Source organism: Vicugna pacos, chromosome 2 (assembly GCF_048564905.1).
Source record: "Vicugna pacos chromosome 2, VicPac4, whole genome shotgun sequence".
Classification (NCBI taxonomy): Eukaryota; Metazoa; Chordata; class Mammalia; order Artiodactyla; family Camelidae; genus Vicugna; species Vicugna pacos.
In genome coordinates, this window is record NC_132988.1 from 15,023,286 (window position 1) to 15,040,765 (window position 17,480).

The 17,480-nt window shown below is 35.9% G+C and overlaps 1 protein-coding gene across 19 annotated transcripts in view; it reads left to right on the forward strand.

Annotated features, from left to right (window-relative positions):
• Positions 1–17,480, forward strand: part of IQCM (IQ motif containing M) — a 480,596-nt gene that overhangs the window by 122,298 nt on the left and 340,818 nt on the right. For 10 of the 19 annotated variants that reach the window (XR_012079786.1, XR_012079787.1, XM_072975871.1 and 7 more), the window contains one exon: positions 15,676–15,835. The exons of 2 other annotated variants lie outside the window; for them this stretch is intronic. The gene's annotated coding sequence lies outside the window, so the exon portion shown is untranslated. Of the gene's footprint in view, positions 1–3,484; positions 3,558–15,675; positions 15,836–17,480 lie in introns of all 19 variants that reach the window. 7 more of the 19 variants (XM_072975878.1, XM_072975881.1, XM_072975864.1 and 4 more) reach the window with 3 other exon arrangements.

Below are 17,480 nucleotides of genomic sequence, written 5' to 3' on the forward strand. Positions count from 1 at the left end.
ATAACTAAAACTAGATCAGGTATGGAAGTTAAAAATAGTAAATGTCCTAAACTCAAAAACAGATCTTCTTAGTACATATACACTTATAACGCCCATTTTATGTTGTCTCCCTTTTTTTAAGTGCATCTATAGTCCCTCCTAACTCCCATTCATTCTGTTCTTCTTTTTCAGAAGGAATATTTACACGTAAAGGTTTCAGTTCTGCAAAAACCAGTGTAACTTGTCATCTTAATGACAAAGACTAATGATCAACAATGATAACACAGCTCCCAAACCATTTAATATTCTGAGCTAAAACATACAGTTACAGTACTGAAATTTTCACTCTATCCAACATTATCAGTGGAGAGAAGACTACAGGCTATCAGAAAAGTTGGACTCTTAAAACTAGGATCAAGTTCAGGAAGTATCCTTTGAGACTGACAGACAGTAGCACCATGCATGGATAGAATTTGCTATTTACAGCCATCTCTTTTACAAGGGACTCATTTAATGAATTTTGAAATGACAGGAGCTAAATATGATAACAGGAATAAACCAACTAAAATATAATTAAATATAATGAAAGAAAAATATATTATGGAGATATTTTGAAAAGAATAAAGATAACAGTATTTCATGGATCTTTGAGAAATCAGAGTTACAAAATAAGAATTTCAACAAAGCCACAAAAATCTATGTGTGCCAAAGATTCTCAGGCAAGGTGGCATCCAATTGTGAATATTCAACTGAGCAATGCTTGTCTCCATGAAGATCTTCATGGTAGTGACTATAAGAAATGGATGAATTGCCATTTTGGTGATACATGATTTTGGTTAATAAAATCATTTCATTAGATTTTACTTCTTCCTATGCCATCTTTTAAAAATTATATGAGCAATCAATGCATGTTGTTTTTAGGAAAATTTGAAAATAAAAATAAAAAAATCATGAAATGGCATTGCAGATTTATTAATATACATTTTTTTTTACAAAATGTGTTCATTCCTTATATATTATCTTGCAATCTAATATTTGTTTTTGTTAATATTATAGGTGAAATATTTCACTTAGCCCTAGGTAAAGTGACAAAAATTATGATTATTATTTTTAGGGTCAACATTAATTCCTTTCTTTTACAGCATTTTTCTATTAATGTGGAAAGAGTAGGAGTAGTGATACTAAGTGTAAAAATCAGAAAGTTGTATTTAGTGAATTTCTTGATGTGCAAACCTAAGAACCAAATCCTCTACCTTTGTGGACCCACTGGATTTCATATTTTCATCAGACGTCTTTGTTAATCCAAGATTTATTCATAATAATTCTGCCAGTTATGGGTAATGGTTGCAAAATAGTAAATGCTCTGTGATTTTTCAGCAAATTACAGAAATGCAAAAATATTGGTTAACACAGAACTCTTCATCTTTTTTCTTCTTGTTTTCAAAATTACTTCATCTTTCATTTCTCTCTTGTAGTTCTCATGCTGTGTTATCTTGGTCAGTATCTGCTTTCTCCTACTTCAAAACAATGAATACCATCCTTATTCTTTGTCTCCTTGAGAGCACTTCCTCTAAGCTAAGACCTCTCTAGAAAGATTCTGACCTCCCTTGGTTTCTCTGACCCAGCACTTGGCAACACTGAAGGTACATAAGTGTTCAGTCATAATCTAAATTTTATAAAGAAATTTCTTGGAGAAATTTATTTTTTGGTACTTTTCATTTGTTTAAAGTGGGTTTGAAGTGGTTAGGTAGGGGAAAGGTTATTTCTTCCCTATGTTTAGCAGCTGTCAACTGCACTCCTCTCTGTCATTTTCTAGGTTGGTGGCAGACCCAAACATCACTCTATACTCTTACTGTGTTCTTCCTCATTTCTATAACATTCAGTTTGAAATGAACATTAAAGCAATGCCTCTAACGAGTGTGAGCTAAGGTTCCAGTAGTAAAAACTTAAGTATAAAATTTTAGGTAAATAATCCAAACTATGGCTGACCAGAGCAGTGTGGTTTGGGACTTGTTATTTTTGTTAAGAAACTACTTGTAGGATGTAATGCCTTTATCTAGCTGTGATATCTGTAGTGCCTGTTTCTGCACTACGGGATACAGCAGCATCCTCATTTAACATTGCCAGAGTGCTGGCACTTTGGTTACAAGGTAAATTTGGATTTTGTTTTGATGAAAATATGTTTTTTTTCCCCTGGCAAATAGGGCATATTCCTCAGCTCTTCCATCAACACCCCCAAGTATTTTCTGCTCTCTACTCCTTTTCCCCATTGCACAGATTTTACCAAGTTAAAAAAAAAATTTCTGATTCTTTAGGCATTGCATCTTTCTGTAGAAGTTTCCCTTCATTCCTTTCATAATAAGAAGCAGCATGCCCAGTGTTTAAAAGCTTGAGTTTTCAAGTCCTGGCTTGAACCCTGGCTTGGCCACCTCTAGCTCTTTGGTCTTGAAGAAGTTACTGGACCTATCCAAACCTCAATGTCTTTATCTAAGAAATGGAAATTATTAGTACTAAGTGCAGAACATTATTTGAGTCTTCAATAAAATCATGTTCTGAAGGGTTTAGCATGGCAAAGATCATACCCTGGGGGCTTCATACACGATTTTTTTTAAATTTTACAAATCTTTGTTGAGATTCTCTCTGATGTTCCAGTTTAGGGGAGAAACACACTTTGGCTCTTGTGCTTTTCCAAGCCCCTTTTCTTCCTTCACGAGCCTCTTAAAATCCTACCTCTTCCATGTATTTTCATCTACACCCAAACTTGGCATGGAAAAACGTGACATTGTGCAGCAATTGCAAATGTCTTTTTGTTTGTTCTTGTTGTTGTCAATCTTGCTATATTGTACACCAGCAGCCTAATGTATTGTACATGTTATTCCTTTCTGATGACAGTGCTAGTGATGGACAGTATAAATAGGAAGATCATATTTTGAGGATAAAGGCCAATATCAGGTTAAATTTAATTATATTTAAACTTCACTCATTGAATGTACTCAAAAGCTTTTGTTATTTAACTTCAGGTGGTGTTACCAGAGCATGGACTTGGCCGTGTGTGTGTGTGTGTGTGTGTGTGTGTGTGTATGTGTGTGTAAGCACTCCATGTATATGTATACATTTTTATTGATGTACAATCAATTACAATGTGTCTGTGTTTGGTGTACAGCACAATATCCCAGTCGTGCATATATTTTTAAATTTAACATTTTTACTAAAGCTGCTATAGAAAATTGCTACATGGCAAAGGGATTAAGATTTCTGGGAACCCCTACTGAGAGTAATTAAGAAATGTGATTTAAATAAAAAGCTCTTTGGGGATTTGCCTGTTAGAGATTGGTAGAGGTCTGTGGAGAGCTTTATCCCTGAATTATAACTGAATAGGTTTTATATAAATTAATCTGAACTAGAAATTATTTTTTAATCCCTCATGTGAAACTGTACCTAAAACTATACCTAAATAACAAGGCAATTAAATTTAATTTCCTTACTGGCATTGATTGTCTTACAGAGAGGGCCAGATGAATACAGCCTACGACATCAAGGCACCTTTACAATATAGAAATACTGCAACCTTTGTCGTAGTAAGTTATTGGGTACAATTTAAAAATAATCACTGCAGTTTTTCTAGGTATTTTACTTAAAATTATCCTAGTGCGTCTAACTATTACTTCTCTTTTAAAATTGAGATTTAGACATATAACATTATGATAGTTTCAGGTGTATGATGTAATGATTTGATATTTGTATGTGTTATAAAATGATCACAGTAAGTCTTGTTAACATCCATCATCATACATAATTGCAATTTCCCTTGTGAAGAGAACTTTTAAGATCTACTCTCTCTTAACAACTTTAAAATATACAATACAATATTATTAACTATAGTCAGCATGCTGTACATTACATCCCTAGGACTTGTTTAATTGATAACTGGAAGTTTGTGCCTTTTGGCCCCCTTCACTCCTTTTACCCACTCCCTACCATCTGCCTCTGACAATCACCAATCTGCTCTCTCTATCTATGAGTTCAAATTTTTAGGTTCCTCCTCTAAGTGAGATCATAATATTTGTCTTTCTCTGTCTGACTTGAATATTTCACTTAGCATAGTGCCCTCAAGGCCCATCATATTGTTGTAAGTGGCAAGATTTCATTCTTTTTTTTTTGGCTGAATAATGTTCTGTTATGTGTGTTTATGTGTATATGTTCACTGATTTATGGACATTTAGATTGCTTCCATATCTTGGCTATTGTAAATCATGTTGCAGTGAATGTAGGGGTGCAGATATCTTTTTGAGTTAGTGTTTTCATTTCCTTTGGATAAATACCCACAGATGGAATTGCTGGATCATATGGTAGTCCTATTTTTAACTTTTTGAGAAAACTTCCTACTGTTTTCTATAGTGGTTGCACCAATTTACATTCCCTCCAACAGTGCACAAGGGTTCCCTTTTCTCCACATCCTGTCAAGACTTACTTTTTGTATTTTTGTTGACAGCCATTCTGACAGGTGTGAGGTGATATCTCATTGTGGTTTAATTTTCGTGGATGGTGTGAGATAGTGGTCCAGTTTCATTATTTTGCATGTGACTCTTGGCTCCTGTGTTGTAAGTTAATTGATCATCTATGTGTGGTTTTATTTCTGGGCTCTGTTCTGTTCCATTCATCTATGTATCTCTTTTTAATGGTAATATCATATTGTTTTGATAACTATAGATTTGTAGTATCATTCAAAATCAGGAAGCATGATATCTCTGGCTTTGTTCTTCTTTCTCAGTTGCTTCTGCTGTTTGGGGTCTTTTGTGGTTCCATACAAATTTTAGGGTTGTTTGTTCTATTTTAATGAAAAATGCCATTGGAATTATACTTCTTATTTGGCTAGACTGATTCATTGTTTAGTCTGTCCTTCCTAAATGTGATTACCACTATCCTGCTGCCTCAGTCTTTTTTTTTTTTCTCCTGAAGAATAATGTCTAGATCTTTTGTCCTTTAATCATGAAGATTATTTTGGGAACTTACATCTTTTATTATATTTTTAAAAATTTGTGAGATCTTGCTCTCATGCTTTCACTTTCTCAAAGTGTTATCTCTTTACCTATACTGTCCCAACTAATAATTCAGCCTTATTAATGGAGATCAATTCCTCAGTTCTTTACTGTAAGCTACCAGGCTGCTTCTTGGAAATTCATATAAATAACATCTACTTTAGTTTTTAGGTACTTAATTTTCACATTATGTAGCATATAACTATCTTTTCATAAATTTTATAAGTTAAATGCTTTTCTGTTATTAATTAATGCTATGTATTTGAAAAATTGGGGCCCCAGAAAAGAGATTATGTGATACAAGAAGTCAGCAGCTGAACTTTTTTTGGATACATATATTTCCGGGGAACTGGATTTTTGTACTTCTAATATAATCACTGTAACTTGTTGCTACACTTAATTATTTTACAAATAATTTTTGAACACTTATATTTAGAGAATTTTCATAGGAACTGTAAGGGATATTATGATAATTCAGACAGGAATATTTTCCTTAAGACTTTTGCTGTATAGTGAGGGAAATAACATTAACACACAAATAACCATAGTATAAGCTTTAGCAAGACAAGTGTCATAAACCAGAGATAGTGTAGGTACTATGGGATTATTAGGAGAGAAGGAAGAGTCCCGATGTGGAGGATAAGGAGAAAACCTTGTGGAGGAGGAGACATGTGATATGTTCTGCTAAGGAAAATCAAAGTTGGTTGCTCTTTGGGAAGTAGGGGAGTTGATATTTGGATGTAGAAAGCAACATGAGCAAAACTGAGGAAGGAGGAAAGCTAGTTATGCTGGTGGGAATGGTAAAGGAGATGCTTGCACCTGTGTAGTGAGAGCATTGGGACTTAGCATTGGACTTGTGGCTTTGGGTTATTTTTTATTATATTATTTTGTAGACACTGACACTTTGATTAAAAGAAGACCATGAATAGATCCATGATTATATATTATATATTATAGATCCAGGGAGATTGTTATGATTTTTTTTTTTTTTTGGTATGGAGAAATAAGGTCATGTGTGAAGGAAGAGCTGAATTATGTATTATTTATTTGGCTCTAAATATTCTTGTTCAATTTCACATCCTGGTCTATGTAGCATAGGCATTTTTGGGCCAGGGAATTGACAGAATAGTAGTGATTCTATATTTTGTAATTTTAGGGATACAGGAAAAGTTTGTTTTACAAAGACTAAACAAAATTCTCTGTCTGCTAATATCTGATATTTTCTTATATACATATTCCTTAAAGGCAAGTGACCAGAACCTTGATATATTTTCACCTGTTAAAATAAAAAAGCCTGCGAGCACAATACGAGAGCCCTGTGCAGGGAAAGGATATCTCAAAGGGGAAGAACATTTCTAGAGGAATATCTAGGTGAACACTGATTTCTATTTTTTTTTTGACTGACTTCACAATTTTACCTGTAAACTGTGTTTTTGCTATATTTCTGTCTTGATATATCTCTGAAGTGGTCAGAAATAAATACATACATTCATGTAAATTATATAAATAAAATGCACTGAGTTCATTGGTAGTTTTTATGTAAATTTTAGCTAATAAGATTTTTATTTAATAAAAATGAAACAAAATAATCAGTGTTTCCTACCTAAAAGGTGTTTCCTAGCACATGAAGTCAGGCCCCGGATCTTGGTGGGTAGTTAGATTAGGGATTCTTCTCTGGAGGAAGATAGGCTATGCTTTCTTAATGAATACCTTGATTTCTGGTAATGAGCTATTCAGATGTATAAAAGAACAATTAAGTTTACTCCCAGCCTTCTGCTACAGTATTTTAATTTTGTATGAATAGTTCTTAATAAAGTCATTTTATTCTAAATTGATTTTATTTTATGTAATGCTAGCTTTTCCCTTAGAAAGGAACACACTCAAAGAGCTAGCATATGGTTCCCTTATGCTGTTCGTCACTTGCCTCTCCCTTTAGTGCATTTCATGCTCTGTGCAGTTTTTCCCCTCATTCTCTGTGGTTTCTTCTTTCTTGTAAGACTCAGTACCATGCTGCTGCTCTTGGACGTTTGAGCCTTCCTTACTGTCCTGTCTTACCTGGGCCAGTTTGCTCCATCCAGCACCCTAACAAATCTAGACTTTTCTCCCCAGCTTCTTCAACCTTTTCCTTCAGGCTTCCTAACATTGCTTATTTGCCTCCCTACCTGCCTGCCTTTCTCTCCCTCTCTTTTCTTTTTGTGGTACCTAGAGGCTTTTGTCAATGTTTCCAAAGGACTTGCTCTTGATTTTTGTTGACAATCTCTATTGTTTCATTTTTTGCAGTTTTCTATTCCATTCATTTTTGCTCTCATCTCCATTGATTTCTTTCTTCTACTTTCTTTGAATTTAACAAGTTTTTGCTCTATATCTGTTAAAGTAGAATGTTTAACTATTTTTAGTATTTCTTATTTTGTTTAGTAAATACATTTAAGGCAATGGAAATTACTACTTTGCCTGCATCTCACGGGTTTAATTTGTTAAATTTGTTATGCTTTCAACTACTCCTGTTCTAAATATTTCATAATTTCCATTTTGACCTATTCTTTAATCAATGAGTTGTTCAGGAATATACTTTAGAAAAAACTATCTTTATTGCTAGTTTGTAATAATTGTATTATTCAAATATTTAACATTTATTGAGACATTTCATGTGACAGAAAAAAATTTTCAATAATTACTATATGATTCTTCTGATAGTTTGAGAGCTATATATTATAGTTACATATTATTAGAGTTATCCTTGACATGTTAGTGAAAATATTTGTTGCTAATGTTCTCTTAAAAAATTACTCGATGTATTTATTCTCTTCCCAAGCAAGATCAGGACACTGGACTCTTAGTGTACTAAAAACTGCTCCTTTCTGTCTCGTCCCTTCCTCCACCCTGTTTATTGTATTTTAAATTTTAGTTCCACATGAAAAAATTCATATTAACTACTTTTATAAGTTTTTACAGGTAATTGTTAATTTAAATTTACAAATGTACTTTATCAAATTTCTATGCTTACTGTTTTCTTTTTTGCATTCTATTTATTCCTTTTGGGCTCACTTTCTCCTTACTGAAGTATGTCATTTACTATCTCATCTTGGGAGGATCTGTGTGTGTGTGTGTGTGAGAGAGAGAGAGAGAGAGAGATTTCTTAGACCTAGTGTTTCTAAAAGTATTTTGTTTTCAGTTTTGCATGGTAGTTTAGATTGATTTTGAATTTTATATTTATTGTTATTTTCCCTCACATGTTTTAAGATACTGTTTGTCTTCTGTCAGCTATCACTGCTGATGAGAGGTTTTGTCAAAGTTGATAGCCTAGCTTTTCTATGTGTGGGAATTCAAGTTTTCTATTCATTATGTATTCCCTTCAAATGTGTATTGATTGACAGTTAATGTTCTAGACACTGGGGATGCATCAGTGTACAAAGCAGTCAAAAATCCCTGCACTTGTAGATCTTATAGTCTAGCAAGTGAGTAAAACTAGCTACTATAATAAATGAAACTCCTGATTATTACTGATTTAATGCCTTGCAATTTTATGTCTTATTTGTCAAACTGTCTCTTATGAATGTTCCTAGTTAGGCAACTCTCTAGATACAGGCTTCTTTTTCCTTGTGGCTCTGCCATCTCTAACATTTAATTTTAATGCTGTCCTGGAGTCACCAACATTCTAGCAGCCGGGGAGGGAAAAGAGCAGGGAGGAGCGCCTGGGAGGTTTTTAAGGCCTGGCATGGAAGTGGCACTTTTCGCTTTGGCCCACATTCTCATGGTTAGAACTCAGTCACTTGTTCACATTTGACTTCAAGGGTACCTGGGGAAGGTAGTTTGGCTATGGGCCCAGGAAGAAGAGAAGACATATTTGGGGATCAGCTAGTTGTCTCTGCCATGGAGAGACAGATAATAAATAAGGAAAGCACACAGTTTGCTAAGGAGGAAAACAAACCAAGGAGGGAGTTAGGGAGAGTTGTGGGAGGTGAGGTCACTATTATGTGTGGATGACTGGTGAAGTCCATACTCAGAGGGTACATTTGAGTATACACCTGCAAGAAGTGAGGGGTTGGTACCTTGTGGCAGTTTGAAAGAAGAACAGTTTAGGCAGAGCAGGGAGCGAATGCAAATGTCTTGAGGTGAGGGCAATCCTGACCAGACCAGAGGCCCAGGGAAAGCAGTGTAGCTCCAGGAAAGTAAGCAAGGGACTGGGGTACATATGATGTCCGTGAGGTAACAGATAAGGTAGGGCTGTGTGAACCATTGTAAGGACTTCATCTTTACAGAGTCTAGAAGTCATCAGTGGATTTTGAATGGAGGGTATGCTGACTTAGGTTTTAGTGGGATAACTCTGGTTGCTGGGTTGTGGATCTGGGTTAGAATCAGGCCAGTTAGAAGCTGCTCTAATAATCCAGGTGGGAGAGAATGATGGCTTGGACTAGAGTGTTAACAGTAAAAGTGGTATGAAGCTATCAGATTCTGAATGTTTTGGAAATATTGCTGACAGGATTTGCTTATGAATAGGATATGGAATGTACAAAAATGAGAAGAGTCAAGGATGATAGTTTGCCCTCAGTAACCAGAATAGTGGAGATGTCATTTGCTGAGGTTGGGAAAATTATTGTAGGAAGATTAGAAGCTCAGTTTTGATATATAAAATTTGAGATGCCTTATGACATCCAAATGGAAATGTGAAATAACCAAGGGGAGAGGACCAGTTTGAAAATACATATTTGTGAATCATCAACATAGAGATTGGCATTTAAAGCCATGGATGAAATAACAAAGTAAATATATGTGGTAGAAAAGAGATTCAAGGTTTGAGCCTTGGGACACTTTGATATTTTGAGGTCAATGAGTTGAGGAGGAACCAGCAAAAGATCCGTAGGAGGAGGTAAGAGATAATCTAGGACAGCAGGGATTCCTAGGAACCAAATGCAGAAAATATTTCAAGAAGGAGTGAGTGATAAAATATGTAAATTGCTGTTTATAGGTGAACTAAGATCAGGACTAAGAATATTAAGAATTGACAATTGGATTTAACAGCATGAAGATCATCACTGACCTTGATAAAAGGTTGTATTCCCCAGGAAGTAGACTCTGAGATGGAGATGAGCAAGAGGTTTGTAAGGAAGTGTTTTGGAATCGCCATCTGTGGAAGGGAAGGGAAGGAAAGGAGGCAGGAGCTGGAGAAGCTGGTCTGTGAGGCAGTCTAGTGAAGGCCTCAGCGCATCCCGTGGGGAGCTCTAATGTTGAGGTGCCCCTTCAGAGTTGCCTGAATTGGGACGAGGTGTCTGGACCTGAATAAACCTCTTGTTGACTAGTCACTGAAAGTGGGCTGCCTTCAACAGGGGCGTGATTTTGGACAAGGTGACTTCAGAGCCAGTCCAGTCTAAGGGAGAGTCATAGCTGAGGGCTGTCTTCTGGTAGCATTTCCAGCAGCTGGGGAGGAAGTTCTTCAGGGGGCTCTGGGTGGTGCATCACAGAGCCTGTTAGAATCAGTTTAGACGAAGTAGCAAGGGCAAAAGCCTGACGAGAGTGGGTTCTAGAGGGAAGACAGAAATCAGAGACAAGGCGCACGGACGACTCTTTTCATTCCTGATGCTCACTAGGGAGTGTCTGGATGTGGATTTATTATTTCATTTCTTCTTCCTTGGCATCTGGAGTGTACTTTCAATCTCAAGATTCATGACATTTTTCAATACTGACACTTCAAATGTTGTTTTTCCTCCTTTCCTTTCTTCCTGGAACTTCCTTTATACACATGTTGGGACCTTCTAATCTACCTTTTTTATCATTTAATTGTTATTTCATCAGTTTATCAATATTTCTTCTTGCTGGCTTCTGGGAAGTTCCTCAGTAGTATCTTTTCGTTCACTGATTCTCTTATACTGTGTGTAGTCTAGATTTTACTCTGTACGTGGAGCTTATAAATTTTTTTCAAAGAATGTATTTTTATTTCAAGGGCTCTGCTTCTTTTTTAATATCCCTGTTTTATTTCTGGCTACTTTGTTTCATATTTTCATATCTTTTGTAGGAATTTTATTTTCTCCTCTGTCTCTTGATGAAGTCTTAACCCCCTTATTTTAAATTCTTTTTCATATTTTTATTACTTTCATTTTTGTTTCATAGTCATATTGTTTCCTGTGGAGTTAATGACTATCTGAATTGCTGATTTTACTGGCTGTCTTTCCTAGTGTTAGTTTTGGACATGTGTTTTATAATAATTTTCAGCTTATGTGAAAGTAGGAATTTTTATTGTATTTTTGTATTTTGTTTACTTCTACTTTCACCACTTTCTGATTTACAGCATTATAGCTGCCACTTCGTTTCCCATTCCAGAACCACGTCTTATATTGGACCCTTGGGGCTCCTGCTCCTGTAATATTGGTATTTCAGTTCCTGTCTCTGAGCCCGTGGATGGTGAGCCTAGGTCCTAGTGGTGAGATACGTGTGTATCTTTTGCCTCTCCAAGTATGGAGCTTATGGTAAGCCCTTTCCCCAGGCAACAGTTGAAAGTTGTTATTTTCTGCCTCTCATTGAATGAAAGTTCAGTGGTTTTTAGCAGGGCCTGACCCCGATCTCCTGCTTCACTTAGGAATTGTGCTGGGTATACCACTGGAGCTGAACTCCAGGTTGCCTCTGCCTGTGTGGAGGAGCTGGGGCAGCATTCACAGCTTCAATTCCCTCACCACCCTGTGTTTATTTTCTGTTTCTGGTCTTGAAGATGACTGAAAGTACACCCCTACCTTATTTATGCCTGTTTCATTCCATAGGGAAAAGCTTTCGATTAGATATTGGTGAGAAAAAAATATGTGTTTTCATATTTTTTGTTCCATGTGTTAGTCTTTTCAGAATGATATAAATGGTAGCTGTGGTACTGTATCCATCAGTGATGTGGCAGTTGTGGGCATTTTTGGCTCTTTTGGGGATTCTTCATGTTTCTAAAGGTATACCAGGCAGTAGATAAAATATTGTACCTATTTATCCTTTATTCTCACGTCCTCTTTCTTTTCTTTTAATCCTTTGTAGAAGAGATTTACATATATTTATAGACTCAGGAGTACAAATTAAGCCCTTCCATGGCCCTGGAACTCCCTCGTTTCTTTTTTATTATTATTATTTTATTGAGTTATAGTCTGTTTACAATATTGTGTCAGTTTCTGGTGTACAGCACAATTTTTCAATCATACATGAATATACATATATTCATTTTCATATTCTTTTTCAATGTGAGCTACTACAAGATCTTGTATGTATTTTCCTGTGCTATACAGTATAAACGTGTTTATCTATTTTATATATACCAGTCAGTATCTACAAATCTCAAACTCCCAGTCTGTCTCTTCCACTCCCCCCCTCCTCCCCGGCAACCACAAGTTTGGATTCTATGTCTGTGAGTCTGGGAACTCCCTCCTTTCTTGTTTGATTCTGTTGACCAATGTGGCCTTGAAGCACTCACCTTCCTTCTTAATGTTCTTTTCTTTTTATGCTGTCCCACAATCCACAAGTCTGCTGCTTGTCTTGTTTCTCAGAAAACTCATTCTCTCTTGTCTTTACATATCACTTTTGTTTTAAACTACTTTTAAATCAGGAGAAGTGACTGATATGCAAATGGGTGCTTTCTGTGGTCCAGGCTTGAGTGCTGTGCTAAGTGTTTTCATACTTTGATTCATTTGGTCTCTTAGCAGCACTATGAGGTGTGAGAATTCTTATTGTCCACATTTTACAGATAAAAGATCTCAGGCTTGGAGAATTAAGTATAGGTAGTTGTCTTAATTTATCTGGGACCGAGGTGGCTGCCAGGACTCAAGACCTTCAGCTTTAAAACAAAGAAAGTCTTAGGCAAACTGTGATGAATTGGTTCTGTGAGACCTTAGGGTCAGAGACTAGAAAGTGGTGAAGTGAAGTTTGGACTTGAACCCAGGCCCACGTGAGCCTAACGTCTTTGCTCTTCACCATGATGTTATACTGTCTCCGTTAGAACAAAGTAGGGGAAAAAAATCTGATTCGGAGAGGAGATAGAAGGTAAAGTTGTGAGAGAATTCATGGAGGGGAAATACTGTTTTTTGGAAGGAATTTTATCAGGGGAAATTGTGCTTTATCAGGAGTCAGGAGACCGAATTCTGGTTTCAGTTCTTTCACAAACAAGTTGTTTACATCCTTGTGTTGTTGTTTCCTCCTCTGTAAGTTGAGGGGCTAAAGATGACAACTAAGATTGTTTCCAAGTTAAAAATTATATTATTTAAACCTGTCCCTTAAATGTAAGCTCTCCAAAACCATTTCATTGCCCTTTACTATTAGCTAGTTTTTACAGCGCCATCAAGAAAGAAGACATCTGAAGTAGATGCCAGAATTTACAAAATTTCATGATTTTTCTCCAATTTTTATATCTAATTCTTTAACATCAGTTAGTATTTCTGAGCAGAGCAAAACTCCAATGCAGCAGTTTAACAGTTGTGGCCCTTAATTTATTCTGTTTAATTTGTGGTAATTAACTTTATGGTGTTTTCATTGTTGTCTTTAACTGTTTATATAATGTCCTAAATATCTCAGCGGGAATTGCTTTATAAATCAAGTTTTCACTTTTTATTGTTATTTATAAAATGTTAATGGCTTCTATTTAAGGCATGTGTGATTAATAGCTGAGAGAATGTACTTTTGTAACAGCACTGTTTTAATCTGTGAAAATCACAAGAAAAACAGTCACAACATGCCACAATTATCATTGAAGGCATAACTGCTTGTATTGACGTAGAAATCTTCATAAGATATTTTGAAAGCATTTCTGATGTAATAGAGTGTTTAAGAAATAAGGCACTATTCCCCTCTTTTTTTTTTTTTTTTTTGCTCCTGGACACGTGTTCTGTCTGTGTTTCTAACCCAAATTATCCCTGAAAAATTTATGATAAGACAACTTGAAGCATATTTAACATTTTATTCAAGAAAAGTCTCATCTCACTATTCCTGTTACCTCTACCAGTCTACCAGTGCCCCTTGCATCTGAAGGTTGAATTCAAAGACTGAATGGGGATTTGAGGTGAAAAAAATGTGAAATAATGTGGACTTTTCTAAAACCAGTTTGTGTGTATGTGTGTGTGTGTGTGTATGTGTGAGAGAGAGAGAGAGAGAGAGATTCAGAGAGAGAGAGAGGGAGAGAGAGAGAGAGAGAGAAAGAGATTAGCACTCATCTTGGACCAAAGTAATTAGTTCCTTTTTTCATTTGGGTAATTATGGTCTTTCTATCAAGATAAGCAGGTGCATAAAATTAAACAAGCAAAGTCCATTAGCCACACTGCAAAAAATCATGACAAGTTACATGGAAAATTTAGTAATAGTGAGATTTCTAAATAAATATTAGGAATTATGTAAAAATTAATCAGATTGTAATAATTTAGGACTTCCTTACAGAAATTAATATCAACTGCTTTTTTGGCGGTACTTATTGCTTGGCTAGCCATGTGCTCTGTCTTATGGAAAACATAAATTAAAAAAACTAGTTTCTTACATAGAAGGGCTTACAATCTAGCATAGGTACTGTTGACTTTTAGTGAAGCTCTAAGCTTCATATTTCTTTTGAGGAAGAGTAAGAAAAGGAGAAATGAAACTACCTGTAATGACAAAGGTAGTGTTTTCAGAGTTTTACTAGGTTACTTTGAAAAACTAATAATTAAAAATTAAAATTTATTGTTAAATAAATTTAAATTGATGTATAGCATATAATCAGAAAAGTACACAGATCCTAAGCTCAAGGAATGTTCAGGAAGTGAACATACCTGTCTAACTACCAGCCAGTGATAAAATAGTGCATTACCAGCACCCTAAAGACTTTCCTTGTGCCTGCCTCAGACACACCAGTCTTTCTCCAAAGGTCACCAGTGCCCTGTTTTCTATTACCATTAGTAAATTTTGCCTGTTTTTGAACTTTGTATTAATGAAAGCATGTGCTATATGCTGGCTTATTTCTCCCAAGGTTGTGTGTTTGAGAATCAGTTATGTCTTGTGTATAGCAGTTCATTCTTGCTGCTGTGAGACATTCCATTGTATGAATAAATTGTGATTTATGTATCTTTTCTACCATCAGTGGACATTTGGCCTGCTTCCAGTTTTTAGCTGTTACAAAATGGTGCTGCTATGATGATTTTTTTCTTTGTGTGTGTATATATATATTTTTTATTGAAGTATAGCTATGATCATTCTTATTATGTATTTTTCAGTACACATTATAATGTGTTTCTGCCGGGAGTGGGAGGGCTGGGACACACTCAGGTATAGACTTAGGTTTTGAAGGTATTGCCAAATATTTTCCTAAGATTACCTGTTCACACCCTGGCAGGCAGTGTTTGACTATTTCAATATCTCTCTATTCTTCTCAGTCCTTAGTATTGTGTTAAATCCATTTGTTTGGGTAGGTGGTTTTTGTGGCTTTACCCTGTGTTTCCTTGATGACTGACCGATGTGTTTTGAGCATTTTTCACAATCTGATTTCCTATTAGGAAATTCCCTTTGCAAAGAGTCTATTGCAGTCATTTGCCTACTTTTATATTAGATAGTCTGTCTTTTTCATAACTTTTATATTAGATAGTCTGTCTTTTTCATAGATTTGTAAAATGTTTATATTGTATTGTTTTGTTTGTGTTTATAGTTTTGGAAGACTAAATTTCAATATTTCAATTCCTTCTAGCAGCTGATCTCTTTACTGAGGTATGGCTCCATGTGACGTTGATTGCTTCCCTTTTCCCGACAAGTGACTTCACTTCACCACCATGGAATGATAGTCTTCTCTCATCCACCCCAGCCCATCACCTCCTGTTGGTAATCTTTGATTCTCAGTGGCCTTCAAGGTATCACCAAATCCTACTTTACACATCTCTAGGTTAAAACCCTAAGATAAGATCACAGAAAAACTCCATAGCTTATTGAATATGGCTCAGAGGGACCAGTTTTCTTTTACACATTTAGGTAAAAGGTGAAACAATTAGTGTATTTTAGCTAAAAAGAGTATTGAAAGCATTTTAAAGAATAATGTGAGAGTCTTTTCAGTTTAGCTTATCCTTTTCAGTGACTTGAGAGCTGCAATGAAATTAATAACTTTCTCTTGTGCTTTAAAGATTTAAATATTTTATATAAAACCAAGAGTATTTGGAGTCTCTTAATTAGTGTCAGTGTCCATATAAGCCCACAAGGAAATAGAACATAACGTCTATTCTGTGAAAGAGTTGACTCCTACATGCAGAAGGCATCTGTGAAATCACTGACTGGACTTCTCTGAGTATTGGGGCTGGAGTGGGTAAGAGCGATGGGGAAGTGCTATGGGGAAAGGCTCTGGGAACCTCTTTAATCAGAACAGCTAGGGTTTTGTCTTGTGTTCATTGACTTCTTAGAAAGAGTTCCTTTAAACATAGGTTGAAGCTGCTCTTTTTACACTGTGTGTCTATTTTAAGTCCTTCACTTATTGACAAGGAGGTGGAATTCAGTGAGGTTAAGCAGTTTGGTGGAGATCACACACTTGGCCAATGGCAGAATCAGAACTGAAATACAAGTTTGCTCTCTCCATACTGTTCTGAGACTCCGGTGTTTGTGTCAGCTGCAGTAATATCCTAATGATTCAATTATGTCCCCTTCCTACCCACTTCATGATTCTGAGAAATATATTAACCAAAGTTAATTACAGAATCAGAGGGAGGTTTGTGTCAAGAAGGAGTGTTACTCCATGTGCTTCCTGCTGTTGAATGTGTTCCCCAGGATCCCAGCTTATCTGATATTAATGGTCATGAGTTCATAAGAGTATTTTCTTTCTAACCCATCTTATGGCCCTCTGACTACTTTGGTTTATAATCTTAATTATGCAATTATGAATTTTTTATTCTTCTACCATCTGGTATACCTTTTTACTCATTATAGATGCCTATTATTGGCCCTGTTACATTGGACCTAGTTAGGACTTTTTCTTGTTTTGTTTACCTGCTCTCTTTTCTCTCTGCTCATTCCTATTGTTTGTTGCTAGCATACCTGATGTCTGTTCAGAGAGTGTCTGGGAGAGGGAAGATGAGGAGAAGCAGGTGTATTTTGAAGTTAAAATGTAGAAAACTTGATGGATTTGATGTGGTAGGTAAAAATACAGGAAGAATCAGTTTTGTGGCTTGAGCATCTGGGTGGGTACAGCTACAATTTCTAACATAGAGACGTGAAGAGAATGAACATATGATTGATAACTAGGAGGATTTGGATAGAGGGACAGTGGGAGAAAATTAGGGGTAGGAAATGAAGATTTGCTCTCATTGATCAACTGCTGAAACTGGCTGTCTAGATCGCTGTACCATGACTTGTTTCCCTGAGTCCTGCTGAATACCATGGGGCAGTTCTTCACCCCCAGGCTAATTATACAGGGTACCATGATGAAGTCATAAGACTATCTTTGGAAAGACAAGCTAAGAAGATAAGGTAGGGGAATACTCTTTCTAATTCTGTTTGCCTTATATCCATATA